At 42.7% G+C, this 14,204-nt stretch overlaps 1 protein-coding gene and 2 non-coding genes across 3 annotated transcripts in view; all 3 read right to left on the bottom strand.

Moving 5' to 3' along the window:
* Positions 1 to 14,204, bottom strand: part of LOC144483376 (uncharacterized) — a 490,005-nt gene that overhangs the window by 83,338 nt on the left and 392,463 nt on the right. The window lies entirely within an intron of this gene.
* Positions 1,740 to 1,812, bottom strand: trnav-cac (transfer RNA valine (anticodon CAC)). Its single transcript has one exon. It is a non-coding gene; the product is annotated as a tRNA-Val (tRNA).
* On the bottom strand, positions 8,008 to 8,080 carry trnav-aac (transfer RNA valine (anticodon AAC)). Its single transcript has one exon. It is a non-coding gene; the product is annotated as a tRNA-Val (tRNA).

Below are 14,204 nucleotides of genomic sequence, written 5' to 3'. Positions count from 1 at the left end.
GTCTTCACTTTTCACCCAACCAGCCTCCGCATTCAAAGGATCATCCGCTGCCATTGCTGCCAATTCCAGCATGATGCCACTACCCAACACATCTTCCCCTCAGCCCCCCGCCCACTTCCCAGCATTCCACAAGGATCGTTCTCTCTGGGATACCCTGGTTCATGCCTCCATCCAACCAACATCCTATCCTCTACCCATGGCACCTTCCCATGCCATCGTAGAAGGTGCAACACCTGCCGCTTTAGCTCCTCCCTATTCACTTCCCGGGTTCTAAACACCCCTTTCAAGTGAGGCAGCGCTTCACATGCACCTTCTTCAATCTGGTCTATTCAATTCACTGCTCCCAATCCAGTCTACTCTACATTGGAGAGACCAAACACAAATTGGGTGACCACTTTGTTGAAAACGTTCAGTGCGTCCGCAAGCAGGACCCAGATCTTCCTGTCACTTGCCACATCAACACTCCACCCTGCTCTCCTGCCCACATGTCCGTCCTTGGCTTTTTGCAATGTTCTAGTGAACCCCAATGCAAATTGGAGGAACAGAACCTCATCTTCCGATTGGGCACTTTACAGCCTTCCAGACTGAACATTGAGTTCAACAACTTCAGAGCATGATTCTCCCCTCCACCTTCACCCCATTTCCATTTATTTTATTTTATTTTGTTTCTTCTTTTCATCTCATTCATCCATTTTATCATATTTCTTTCTCACTTCCATTTTTCAACTTCTTCATTCCTGCTCTCCTTCTCGCCCACACCCGCCCCCTCCCCCCCACCAACCCCCCCTCCATTCAGGGCAAACCATCTGTACCTCTGCTCTACCATACTGATTAACACTTTTCACACCTCTCTCAGCCTTCTGCATTCTCCTTTTCATTCCTTTTGTCCAATTACAGCACTCATATAATATAAATCTTGTCTGATTTTCTTTGCCCTTAGCTCTGATGAAGGGTCATCCAAACTCGAAACGTTGGCGAGTTACTCAATATTTGTTTCGTTATTCAATATTAAATATGAATCCATGTATTTAATACATACATCTTCATTCTGAGTTGAATATCTCGGGAATATGCAACATTGCATTGCAAACATTACTGACCAATAAAAGAAATCGAGTTACTGGGTAATACACATTCCATGGTGCTTATTTGAGACAGTCAGCTTTTAAACAATATCAAACATCCTAAAAGGGAAAAGATTTAACAATGATTTGCTAGTTATACTTGATCCCTCTTTATTCTGCATGTGAAACATTCTGGCGCCTAAATCCCGTTCATCTATAGAAAAGTCCAGCAGATCTACACTGAGTTTCGATTTACTCATCTCCCTGAGTGATTTTTCCCCATTTCTTTATAATGAAGAACAATTTAAAAAATATGCTTCCGGGAAATGTGCGCCATTTCCTCTCGTTCAGTTACAGTTTCACTTGTGTCTGTCTTTATGAGCACACACGACTATGACACATGTTTCAGATGATGATTAACTATGTTAGTCTGCACTTGTAAAACCATTATATTCTGTTATGGACTGAACAAGTTGCTAATATGCGCACAGTGTCAAAATACACACATTTATTTCCTCATTGCGTCTTAAAACACAGCATTTCTGATTTTGCTGAAAGCATTTGTGGCCGAGTTCAGAGCAAAGATAACATGGTTACAACATGGAGAATCGGATAATGTTCAGCAACAACTACCATGCAAAACTTCCCTCACGCTAAATGAAGAACTATAATTAATGTTTCTGCCCGGTTTCGAACCGGGGACCTTTCGCGTGTGAGGCGAACGTGATAACCACTACACTACAGAAACAACTGATAGTATAGCGCCGCCAATTGGCCTGGCCACAATGTTCAACACCATTGTGTTGCCGCAGGTTTGAATGGTTATACTGAGAGCCCATGTCACTCAATACAAGACAAAAACAGTTTCTTTCAACCTGATTTCTCAACTTATCTTGAACTTCAACCTTTAAAAGCGGTTGTCCGGCAAATATCGAAGGAAGCAATGATTTCTGCTCAATCATTAATGCATCATTCTCATCTTCCTTCGAATAATTTCAACCAGTTCTACCCAGTATTTGTTCGTTGTTCAATGTTTAATATTAATATATTATTATTAATTACATATCTCCTCATTCTGAATGAAATATCTCCGAAGTAGACAATATTGAATTGCAAACATGAATCGAGTCACATGTCACGGTGCTTAATTGAGATTGACCACAATCAGCTTTTAAACAAAATCAAATATCTTTCAAGGGAATAGATTTAAGAATGACTTGTTAGTTATACTTGATCCCTCTTTATTCTGTGTGTGAAACACTCAGACGTCTAAGTTCCATTCAGCTGCAGGAAAGTCCAGTACATCCGCACTGATTCTCGATTTCCTCAACTGTCTGAGTGGTTTTCCCTATTTCTTTACTCTGAAGAACGATGTTAAATAATGGTTCCACGCAATGTGCGCCATTTCCTCAAGTTCAGTTACAGTTTCACTTGTGTCTGCCTTTTTGAGCACACAATGCTATTCGACATGGTTCAGATGATGATTCACTTTGTTAGTCTGCATCAACAAAGCCATTAAATTCTGTTGTGGACTGAATGAGTTGCTGATATGTCCATGGTGTCAAAACAGCAGCATCTATTTCCTCTCATTGCGTCATAAAAATACAAGATCTCTGATTTTGCTGAAAGATTTTGAGGCCGAGGTCAGAGCAAAGATAACATGGCTTTAATATTGAGTTTCGGATAATGTTCAGCAACAAATTTCAATCATGTAAACTTGCCTCACCCTTAACGAACAAATTTTAATAATATTTCGGCATGGTTTTGAACGAGGGATTTTCCGTGTGTGAGGCGAATGCAACCACCATTACACTACAGAAACTGCTGGCGTCCCTAGGACCCAAGGGGAATCTCTTGAAATGTTGCAACACTCATTGGGACTGCTGTAGACATTTTGATCCAAGAATGATTTTAATTTGATTTGATTTATTATTGTCACATGTATTAACGTACAGTGAAAAGTATTGTTTCTTGCGCGCTATACAGACAAAACATACCGTTCATAGAGAAGGAAATGAGACTGTGCACTTTGCAATGTTACAGTCATAGCTAGGGTGTAGAGAAAGATCAACTTAACGCAAGGTAAGTCCATTCAAAAGTCTGACAGCAGCAGGGAAGAAGCTATTCTTGAGTCGGTTGGTACGAGACCTGACTTGTGTATCTTTTTCCCGAAGGAAGAAGGTGAAAGAGAGAATGTCCGGGGACGTGGGGTCCTTAATTATGCTGGCTGCTTTGCCCAGGCAGCGGGAAGTGTAGACAGAGTCAATGGATGGGAGACTGTTTGTGTGATGGATTGGGCACAATCACGACCTTTTGTAGTTCCTTGCAGTCTTGGGCAGAGCAGGAGCCATAGCAAGCTGTGATGCAACCAGAAAGAATGCTTTCTATGGTACATCTGTAAAAGTTGGTGAGAGTCGTAGCTGACATGCAAAATTTCCTTCGTCTTCTGAGCTCGTGGAGGTGTTGGTGGGCTTTCTTAACTATAGTGTCGTCATGGGGGGACCAGGGCAGATAGTTGGTGATCTGGAGACCTAAAAACTTGAAGATCCCGACCCTTTCTACTTCGTCCCTGTTGATATAGACAGGGACATGTTCTCCTTTACGCTTCCTGAAGTCGATGACAATCTCCTTCATTTCGTTGACATTGCGGGAGATTATTGTTGCTGCACCAGTTCACCAGATTCTTTACCTCATTCCTGTACTCTTTCTCATCATTGTTTGAGATCTGACCCACTACGGTGGCATCGTCAGCAAACTTGAAAATCGAATTGGAGGGGAATTTGGCCACACAGTCATAGGTATATAAGGAGTATAGTAGGGGGCTGAGAACACAGCATTCTGGGGCACCGGTGTTGAGGATGATCGTGGAGGAGGTGTTGTTGCCTATCTTTACAGATTATGGTCTGTGAGTTAGGAAGTTCAGGATCCAGTCACAGAGGAGGTGCCGAGGTCCAGGTCACGGAGTTTGGAGATGAGTTTCGTGGGAATAATAGTGTTGAAGTCTGAGCTATAGTCAATAAATAGGAGTCTGTCCTTGTTATCTAGGTGATCCAGGGTTGAGTGCAAGGCCACGGAAATGCCGTCTGCTGTGGACCTGTTGCGGCGATAGGCAACTGTCGTGGATCCAGGTAGTCCGGGAGGCTGCAATTGATTCGTGCCATGACAAACCTTTCAAAGCACTTCATAATGATGGATGTCAGAGCCACCGGCGGATAGTTATTAAGGCATGCTGCTTGATTTTTCTTAGGTACCGGGATGATGGTCATCTTCTTGAAGCAGATAGGGACCTCAGATTGTTGTAATGATTGAAAATGGTTGACAATGGCAAAGAACAATAAGAGGCCCTTCGACCAACCATGCCTATGCCAGTTATTTGATTACGAGGTACCCAACTGATGTGCCGGTGCGGGCTTGGTGGGCCGAAGGGCCTGTTCCTGTTCTGCACTGTTCTTTGTTCTCATTTCAATTTCCTCCTCTCATTCCATGAAGCTGATTTTTCTCCCTTTCAAGTCATTGTCCAATCCCCATTTGAAGAAGGAGTTTCCGTGGAATCCGTGTACAGTTTTCTTGAAGTAGCAACGTTTCCCTGACCCAATGGCATGAAGGATTGGATATAGCTTCCCAGTATAGTTTTCATTGTAAACGTATATTTATTTATGCAATTGATTTCATATCGAATTTGCAAAACGAGTTTAATCGGATGAAGCATCTCCTCATTATTTCGGAATCATATCTAATATAACTACCTTAACTCCACTAATTTCCAAAGGGTGTGGAATATAACAGAGGAGAATGAATCATCTATACCTGAAGCAGTCTCGTTGTGTTGTCCCGAACATCCGATCTGACAACCTCGAGAATGGGTGGGGAATCTGTCTTACCTACACCGACCTCACATGGGGCGGCACGGTGGCACAGTGGCACACTGCTGTCTCACAGTGCCAGGGACTCGGGTTCGATTCCTGGCTTGGGTCTGAGTGGAGTTTGCACGTTCTTCCTGTGTCTGTGTGGATTTGCTCCAGTTTCCTCCCACAGTCTGAAAGATGTGCTGGTTAGGTGCATTGCCATGCTACATTTCTCCCTTAGTGTACCCGAACAGGTGGCGGAGTGTGGCGACTAGGGGATTTTCACAGTAACTTCATTGCAGTATTAATGTAATCCTACTTGTGACATTAATAAATAAACTTTAAACATGATATGGACACATCCAGAATGTGTTTGGCTGTAAAAAGAAATACACCCATTATTGCTTATTCTTCAAAAGTGTCCACTGTTGAGTCATCAATGAATGATCACCATTGATGAGAAATAGATTTCTGGCTGTTCTTTTTGTTAAAATGGACAGTTCCATCGCAATGAATATCTAACACGATATTGCCGCACTGACACGACCCCAGGGAATTCCAGTTCAGTAAGTTTACTCTGGAGCTAGTACGCTTTCGGGATTGTCAATGGGTGAACTTCTCTTGAGTGTGTCAGTGGCTGTGTTAATCTGTTTGTTTATCTTCCTTAGTGATTGTCTGTGTGTCTATGTTTGAGTCGATCAGTTTGAGAATCGATCACTGTGTTTACTTGTCCCTGTGTCGATGCTTTTGTTGATTCTGTGCGGTATACGAGGCTTCTAGTGAACACGGAGTTGGGGTTATTCATGTATTTTCATAGTTAGCAACTCAGACTAATGTGTCAGAAATCTACAGAATAATTCTGGATTTATAACGAGGGACGTTAGAGTTGATGACAGTGTCTGGGCATATATCTATATGGTTATATATCCTTACACGTGTTTGTCTTTGCACGTGGCCGTGTGCGTATCTGCTTTCCCCGTGTCTGCGTGAGTTTCCTCGGGTGCTCCGGTTTCCTCCCCCGGTCCAAAGATGTGCGGGTTAGTTTGATTGGCCATGCTAAATTGACCCTACTGTCAGGGGGATTAGCGGAGTAAATGTATGAGGTTACGGGAATAGGGCCCGGGAAGCTTGTGATCGGTGGGCCGAATGGCATTTTTCTGCACTGTACAAATTCTTTGATTCTATTATCTAGATATGTGTCAGTCTTTACAGGTGGCCGTGTGTGTATCTGTTTCCAATATGCAGCAGTGCTGTCCACGGGAGGGCGCTCTCTGATCACTGATGAAAAATCACGATTCCCTTCTGGAGGAAGCGAATGTTTGAAGATGTAAAAATGGGCGGAGAGACGGAGTCACTTGCGACCTCATTACAGTCCACTGACTGTTTCAACTTCTCCATTTCCGGGTCTTATGCAGACAGTGATCACTGCCTCTGTTTCTGGTGTTCAGACTGGAACTATGGGGGTGAAGCTCTGTCTGTCTCTGGTTATTGTCCCGATGATGTGGAGATGCCGGCGTTGGACTGGGGTGAACACAGTAAGAAGTCTCACAACACCAGGTTAAAGTCCAACAGGTTTATTTGGTAGCAAATATCATAAGCTTTCGGAGTACTGCTCCTTCGTCAGATGGAGTGGAAATCTGCTCTCAAACAGTGCAAACAGACAGAATCAAGTTGCAGAATACTGATTAGAATGCGAATCCTACAGCCAGCCAGGTCTTAAAGGTACAGATAATGTGGGTGGAGGGAGCGTTCAACACAGGTTAAAGAGATGTGTATTGTCTCCAGACAGAACAGCTAGTGAGATTCTACAAGCCCAGGAGGCAAGCTGTGGGGGTTACTGATAATGTGACATAAATCCAACATCCTGGTTTAGGCCGTCCTCATGTGTGCGGAACTTGGCTATCAGTTTCTGCTCACCGACTCTGCACTGTCGTGTGTTGTGAAGGCCGCCTTGGAGAACGCTTACCTGAAGATCCAAGGCTGAATGCCCGTGACTGCTGAAGTGCTCCCCCATAGGAAGAGAACAGTCTTGCCTGGTGATTGTCGAGCGGTGTTCATTCATCCGTAGTTATAGCGTCTGCATGGTTTCCCCAATGTACCATGCCTCGGGACATCCTTTCCGCTGTGATGCTGCAGGTTCCGATGGTGAGACTGAGAGCCCATGTCACTGAATTCAGGAAGATAACCGTTACTTTCAATCTGATTCTGCGACTTATCCCGAACATCAAAATTCAAAACCGTTCTTCTGGCAAATATCGAAGGGAGCAATGACTTCTGCCCATTCATTAATGCATCATTTTCATTTGTCTTCGAATCATCTCAATCAATTGTACTCAGTAATAAAAGCAAATTACTGCGGATGACAAAAGAGAAAATGCTGCAAAATCTCCCAATGTCTGACAGCACCTGTAAGGAGTGAAAAGGGCGGATGTTTCGAGTCCAGATGAAACTTTATCAAAGCTCATTGTACAATTGTACTCAGTATTTGTTTCAATATTTAATATCAATGCGTTATTTAACACATATGTCTTCATTATGAATTGAATATCTCTGAAATTGAACATCACTGAATTGCAAACATAACTGACCAACAGAACGAATCGAATCACCGGGTAATACAGATTCAAATTTGAGATTGACTATGGTCAGATTTTAAACAAAGTCAACTGCATTTAAATGGAGGAGAATCAAGAATGATCTGTTCGTGACAGTTGAGCCTTTTTTATTACGGGCGTGAAACATTCATGCGCATAACTTCTGGACGTTTACCGGAAAGTCCAGTAGATCCGCGCTGAGTCTCGATTCCCTCATCTGTCTGAGTGGCTTTTCCTGTTTCTCAGTGATGATAACGATTTTTAAAAGATTCTTCTGTGAAATGTGCGCCATTTCCTCGCACGAGATGCGAATAAGTGTTCGGTGTCAAAATCGAACTTTCCTGTCAGTGCGTCAAAAAAAAGCGTTTCTTATTTCACAGAAAGCATTTGAGGGTCATGTCAGAGCAATGATAACATGCCTTTAACATCGAGGCTCGGATCATGATGAGCAACAAACTGCAATCAAACAATTTTCCCTTGCATGACATGAGGAAGCTTAAAGAATGTTTCTGCCTGGTTTCGAACCAGGGACCTTTCGCGTGTTAGGCGAACGTGATAACCACTACACTACAGAAACAGCTTGAACCACAACGCAGCAAATCTGCCTGTCTGCAATGTTCAACTACGCTGTGATGCTGCAGGTTCCGATGGTGAGACTGAGAGCCCATGTCACTGAATTCAGGAAGATAACCGTTACTTTCAATCTGATTGTACGACTTATCCCGAACATCAAAATTTAAAATCGTTCGTCTGGCAAATATCCAAGGGAGCAATGATTTCTGCCCATTCGTTAATGCATCATTTTCATCTTTCTTCGAATAATCTCAGTCAATTGTACTCAGTAATAAAATCAAATTACTGCGGATGAGAAAACAGACAATGCTGCAAAATCTCACAATGTCTGACAGCACCTGTAAGGAGTGAAAAGGGCGGACGTTTCGAGTCCAGATGAAACTTTTTCAAAGGTCATTGTACAATTGTTTCACTTTTTAGTTTCAATGCATTATTTAACACTTATGTCTTCATAAAGTTGGGATCTGATGTTGCAGTTGTATAGAACGTTGATTCGGCCGCATTTGGAATACTGCGCCCAGTTCTGGTCGCCACACTACCAGTAGGGCGTGGACGCTGTAGAGTGCAGAGGAGGTTTACCAGGATGTTGCTTGGTATGGAAGGGCTTAGTTATGAGGAGAGATTGGGTAAACTGGGGTTGTTCTCACTGGAAAGACGGAGGATGAGGGGTGCCCTAATAGAGGTCATAGAATCATAAAAACCCTACAGTTCAGAAGGAGGCCATTCGGCCCATCGTGTCTGCACAATCCCACCCAGGCCCTACCCCCACATATTTTTACCCACTAATCCCTCTAACCTCCGCATCCCAGGACTCTAAGGGGCATTTTTTTTTAACCTGGCCAATCAACCTAACCCGCACATATTTGGACTGTGGAGCACCCGGAGGAAATCCACGCAGACACGAGGAGAATGTGCAAACTCCACACAGACAGTGACCCGAGCCGGGAATCGAACCCGGGACCCTAGAGCTGTGAAGCAGCAGTGCTAACCACTGTGCTACAGTGCCGCCCCTGTGTATAACATTATGAAAGGCATAGATATGGTGAACGGTGGGAAGCTTTTTCCCAGGTCGGTGGTGACGTTCACGAGGGGTCATAGGTTCAAGGTGAGGGGGGTGGGGGCGGGTGGAGTTTTAACACGGATATCTGAAGGGCGCATTTTACACAGAGGGTGGTGGGGGCCTGGAATGCCCTGCCGGGCAAGGTGGTGGAGGCGGACACACTGGGAACGTTTCAGACTTATCGAGATAGCCACATGAACGGAGTGGGAATGGAGGAATACAAAAGAATGGTCTAGTTTGCACCAGGGAGCGGCGCGGGCTTGGAGCTCCGAAGGGCCTGTTCCTGTGCTGTATTGTTCTTTGTTCTTTATTATGAATTGAATATCTCAGAAATTGAACATCACTGAATTGCAAACATAACTGCCCAACAGGACGAAGCGAATCACAGGGTAATACAGATCGTAATTTTTAGGTTGAATATCGTCAGCTTTTAAACAAAGTCAACTCCATTTAAATGGAGAAAAATCAAGAATGATCTGTTCGTGACAGTTGACCCTTTTTTATTATGGGCGTGAAACATTCAGGCGCGTAACTTCCAGACCTTTACCGGAATGTCCAGTCGATCCGCACAGAGTCTCGATTCCCTCATCTGTCTGAGTGGCTTTTCCTGTTTCTCAGTGATGAAAAACGATTTAAAAATAGATATTCTGTGAAATGTGCGCCATTTCCTCTAGTTCACTTACAGCATCACTTGTATCTGTCTTTTTGAGCACACACTACTGTTAGATATTTCAGATGGTGGTAAACCATATTAGTCTGCATCTATCAACTTATTTAATTTTGTTGTAGACTGAACGAGATGCGAATATGTGCTCGGCGTCAAAATCGAACATTCCTCTCAGTACGCCAAAAAAAAATGTGCTTCTTATTTCAGAGAAAGCATTTGAGGGTGATGTCAGGGCAATGATAACATGCCTTTCACATCGAAATTCGGATAATGTTGAGCAACAAACTGTAATCAAGCTATTTATCTTTACCCGACATGAGAAAGCTTAATGAACATTTCTGTTCGGTTTCGGGCCGGGGGCTTTGCGCGTGTTCGGCGAACGCGATAACCACTCCACTACAGAAACAGCTCGAAACACGCTGGAGCAAATCTGCCTGTCTGCAATGTTCAACTACGCTGTCTTGCTGCAGGTTCCAATGGTTCGACTGAGAGCCCATATCACTGAATTCAGGAAGATAACCGTTACTTTCAATCTGATTGTTCGACTTAACCCGAACATCAAAACTTAAAAGCGTTCGTCTCGCAAATATCTAAGGGAGGAATGACTTCTACCCATTCATTATTTCATCATTCGCATCTTCCTTTTGAACAATCTCAATCAATTGTACTCAGTAAAGAAGCAAATTACTGCGGATGCTGGAATCGGAAACGAAAAGCGAAACTTCTGGTAAGTCTCACAAGGATTGGCAGTATCTATAAGGAGTGAAAAGAGCTGACGTTTCGAGTCCAGATGACATTTTGTCAAAGCTCATTGTGCAATTGTACTCAGTATTTGTTTCAATATTTAGTATCAATGCATTATTTCACACATATGTCTTCATCATGAATTGAATATCTCTGGAATTGAACATCACTGAATTGCAAACATAACTGACCAACAAAATGAATCGAGTCACCGGGTAATACAGATCACAATTTTAGGATTGAACATAGTCAGCCTTTTGAAAAAGTCAACTCGATGGAAATGGAAGAGATTTAAGAATTATCTGATAGTGACCCTGGAGCCCTTTTTATCATGGGCGTGAAACATTCAGGCGCATAAATTCCGGCCCTTGACAGGAAAGTCCAGTAGATCCCCCCCCCCCCCCCTCCACCGCCCCACCCCACCCCCCCCCCCCCCCCCCCTCCGAGTCTCGATTCCCTCATCTGTCTGATTGGCGTTTCCTGTTTCTTCATGATGAAAAACGATTTTTAAAAATATTCTCCAGTGAAATGTGCGCCATTTCCTCTCGTTCACTTACAGTATGACTTGTATCTGTCTTTTTGAGCACACACTACTATCAGATATTTCAGATGGTGATTAACCATATTAGACTGCACCTATAAACCCATCAAATTCTGTTGTAGACTGAACGAGCTGCGAATATGTGCTCGGTGTCAAAATTGAACATTCCTCTCAGTGCGTCAAAAAGAATGTGCTTCTTATTTCACAGAAAGCATTTGAGGGTGATTTCAGAGCAATGAGAACATGCCTTTCACATCGAGGCTCGGATGATGTTGAGCAACGAACTGAAATCAAGCAATTTTCCCTCACCCGACATGGGAAAGCTTCATGAATGATTCTGTCTCGATTCGAGCCGGGGACATTTCGCGTGTTCGGCGAACGTGATAACCACTACACTACAGAAACAGCTCGAAGTATGCTAGAGCAAATCGGCCAATCTGCAATGTTCAACTACGCTGTGTTGCTGCAGGTTCCGATGGTGCGACTGAGAGCCCATGTCACTGAATTCAGGAAGATCATCGTTGCTTTCAATCTGATTGTACGACTGATCCCGAACATCAAAATTCAAAATCGTTCGTCGCGCAAATATCTAACGGTGCAATGATTTCTGCCCATTCATTAATGCATTATTTTCATCTTTCTTCGAATAATCTCAATCAATTGTACTCAGTAATAAAAGCAAATTACTGCGGATGAGAAAAGAGAAAATGCTGCAAAATCTCACAATGTCTGGCAGCACCTGTAAGGAGTGAAAAGGGCGGACGTTTCGAGTCCAGATGACACTTTGTCAAAGCTCATTGTACAATTGTACTCAGTATTTGTTTCAATATTTAGTATCAATGCGTTATTTAACATATATGTCTTCATTCTGAATTGAATATCTCTGAAATTGAACATCACTGAATTGCAAACATAACTGAGCAACAGAAGGAAGCGACTAACTGGGTAAGGCAGATCGCAATTTTGACATTGATCATCGTCTGCTGTTAAACAAAATCAACTCCATTTCAATGGTAGAGATTGAAAAGGCATCCGTTAGTTGCATTTGAGCCTGTTTAAAATGGGCGTGAAACATTCAGGCACATAAATTTTGGCCATGTTTAGGAAAGTCCAATAGATCCGCACTGAGTCTCGATTTCCTCATCTGACTGAGTGCTGTTTCCTATTTCTTTCTTATGAAGAACGATTTCAAAAAAAATGTTGTCGGAAATGTGCGCCATTTCCTCTCATTCGCTGACACAATCACTTGTGTCTCTCTTTTTGAGCACACACTGCAATTAGACATGATTCAGATGGTGATTAACTATATTAGTCTGCACATATAAACCCATGAAAGTCATTTGTGGGCTGAAAGAGATGCTAATATGTGCACGCTGTCTAAATCGAAAATTTCCTGTCAGTGCGTCAAAACAATCAGCATTTCTTATTTTACAGAAAATATTTGAGGCCGAGCTCATAGCAAAGATAAGATGGCTGTAACATCCAGATTTGGATGGTGTTCAGCAACGATCTGAAATCACACAGATTTCCCTCACCCTGCATGGGAAAACTGATGAATGTTCTGCCCGGTTCTGAAGCGGTGATCTTTCACGTGTTGGGCCAATGTGATAACCACTACACTACAGAAACAAGAGAATGCGCCACGCCGCCAATTGGCCTGACTGCAATGTTGAACTACATTGTGTTGCTGCAGGTTGTCATGGTCACATTGAGGGTCCATGTCACTTAATAGAAGAACAAATCCGTTACTTTCAACCTGATATCTCAACTTATCTTAAACTTCAAAATTAAAAAGCGTTCGTCTGGCAAATGGCTCAGGCAGCAATGGTTTCGGTTCATTCATTAATACATCATTCTCATCTTCCGTCAAATAATTTCAAACAGTTATATGAAATATTTGTAGTTATTAAAAATTTAATTTCAATACGTTTATTTAACACAGATGGCCTCATTCTGAATTGAATATCTCTGAAATATACAACATTTTCTTGGAAACATGTCTGACCAACAAAAGAAATAGAGTCACTGGGTAATACCCATGCCATGATGTTTATTTGAGATTGACCACATTCATTCTTTAAAGAAAATAAAATGTACTTGAATCCTCTTTATTCTGTGTGTGAAGTATTCTGGCGCCTAAATCTCGTCCATCTATCGGAAGTCCAGGAGGTCCGCACTGAATCTCGATTTCCACATTTGTCTGAGTGGCTTTAATTATTTCTTTACTGTGAAGAGCAATTTTACAAAGGTGCTTCTGTGAAATGTGCCCATTTCCTCCAGTTCAGTTACAATTTCAATTGTGTCTGTCTTTATGAGCACACAATACAATTCGATATATTTCAGATGGTGATTAACTAGGTCAGTCTGCACCTCTAATCCCATTAAATTAATTTGTGGACTGCACGAGTTGCGAATATGTGTATACACAATGGAGTTCTTTATTCCCTGCTTCCTCAAAGAGAGCATTTCTGACTTTCCGAAATGCTTTTGAGGCCGAGATCAAAGCCAATATAACATGACCGTGACATCGGATTCGCATGAGGTTGAGCTATGAACTTACATCATGCAGACTTCGCTCTTACTTAATGACAACGATCCAACAGTGTTTCTGCCTGGTTTCGAACCGGGGACTTTTCGCGTGTGAGGCGAATGTGAGAACAACTACACTTCAGGAACAGCTGACAATGCCCACGTGCAGTTTCACTTGTACCTGTCTTTTAGAGCACAGACTACCATTAGACATGTTTCAGATGGTGATTAACTCTGTTAGTCTGCACCTATTAACCCGTTACATTCTGTTGTAGACTGAACGAAAAGCTAATGTGCGCATGCTGTCAAAATAGAAACATTTATTTCCTGTCAGTGCGCCAAAATATTCAGCATTTAGTTTACAGGAAGCATTTGAGGCCGACGTCAAGCAAAGATAATATGAATCGAGATTCGGATAATATTCAGCAACAAACTGAAATCATTCAGATTTCTCTCACCCGACATGAAAAATCTTAATGTATTCTTCTGCCCGGTTTCGGACCCGGGTCCTTTACAAGCACTACAGTACAGAAACAAATGATAGCATATCGCACTCAATCGACCTGACTACAATGCTCAACTCCACT

This window comes from Mustelus asterias, unplaced genomic scaffold (assembly GCF_964213995.1).
Source record: "Mustelus asterias unplaced genomic scaffold, sMusAst1.hap1.1 HAP1_SCAFFOLD_63, whole genome shotgun sequence".
Taxonomy (NCBI): Eukaryota; Metazoa; Chordata; class Chondrichthyes; order Carcharhiniformes; family Triakidae; genus Mustelus; species Mustelus asterias.
The sequence above is the reverse complement of the archived record's forward strand: the minus strand, read 5'-3'. Positions and strand labels throughout refer to the sequence as shown.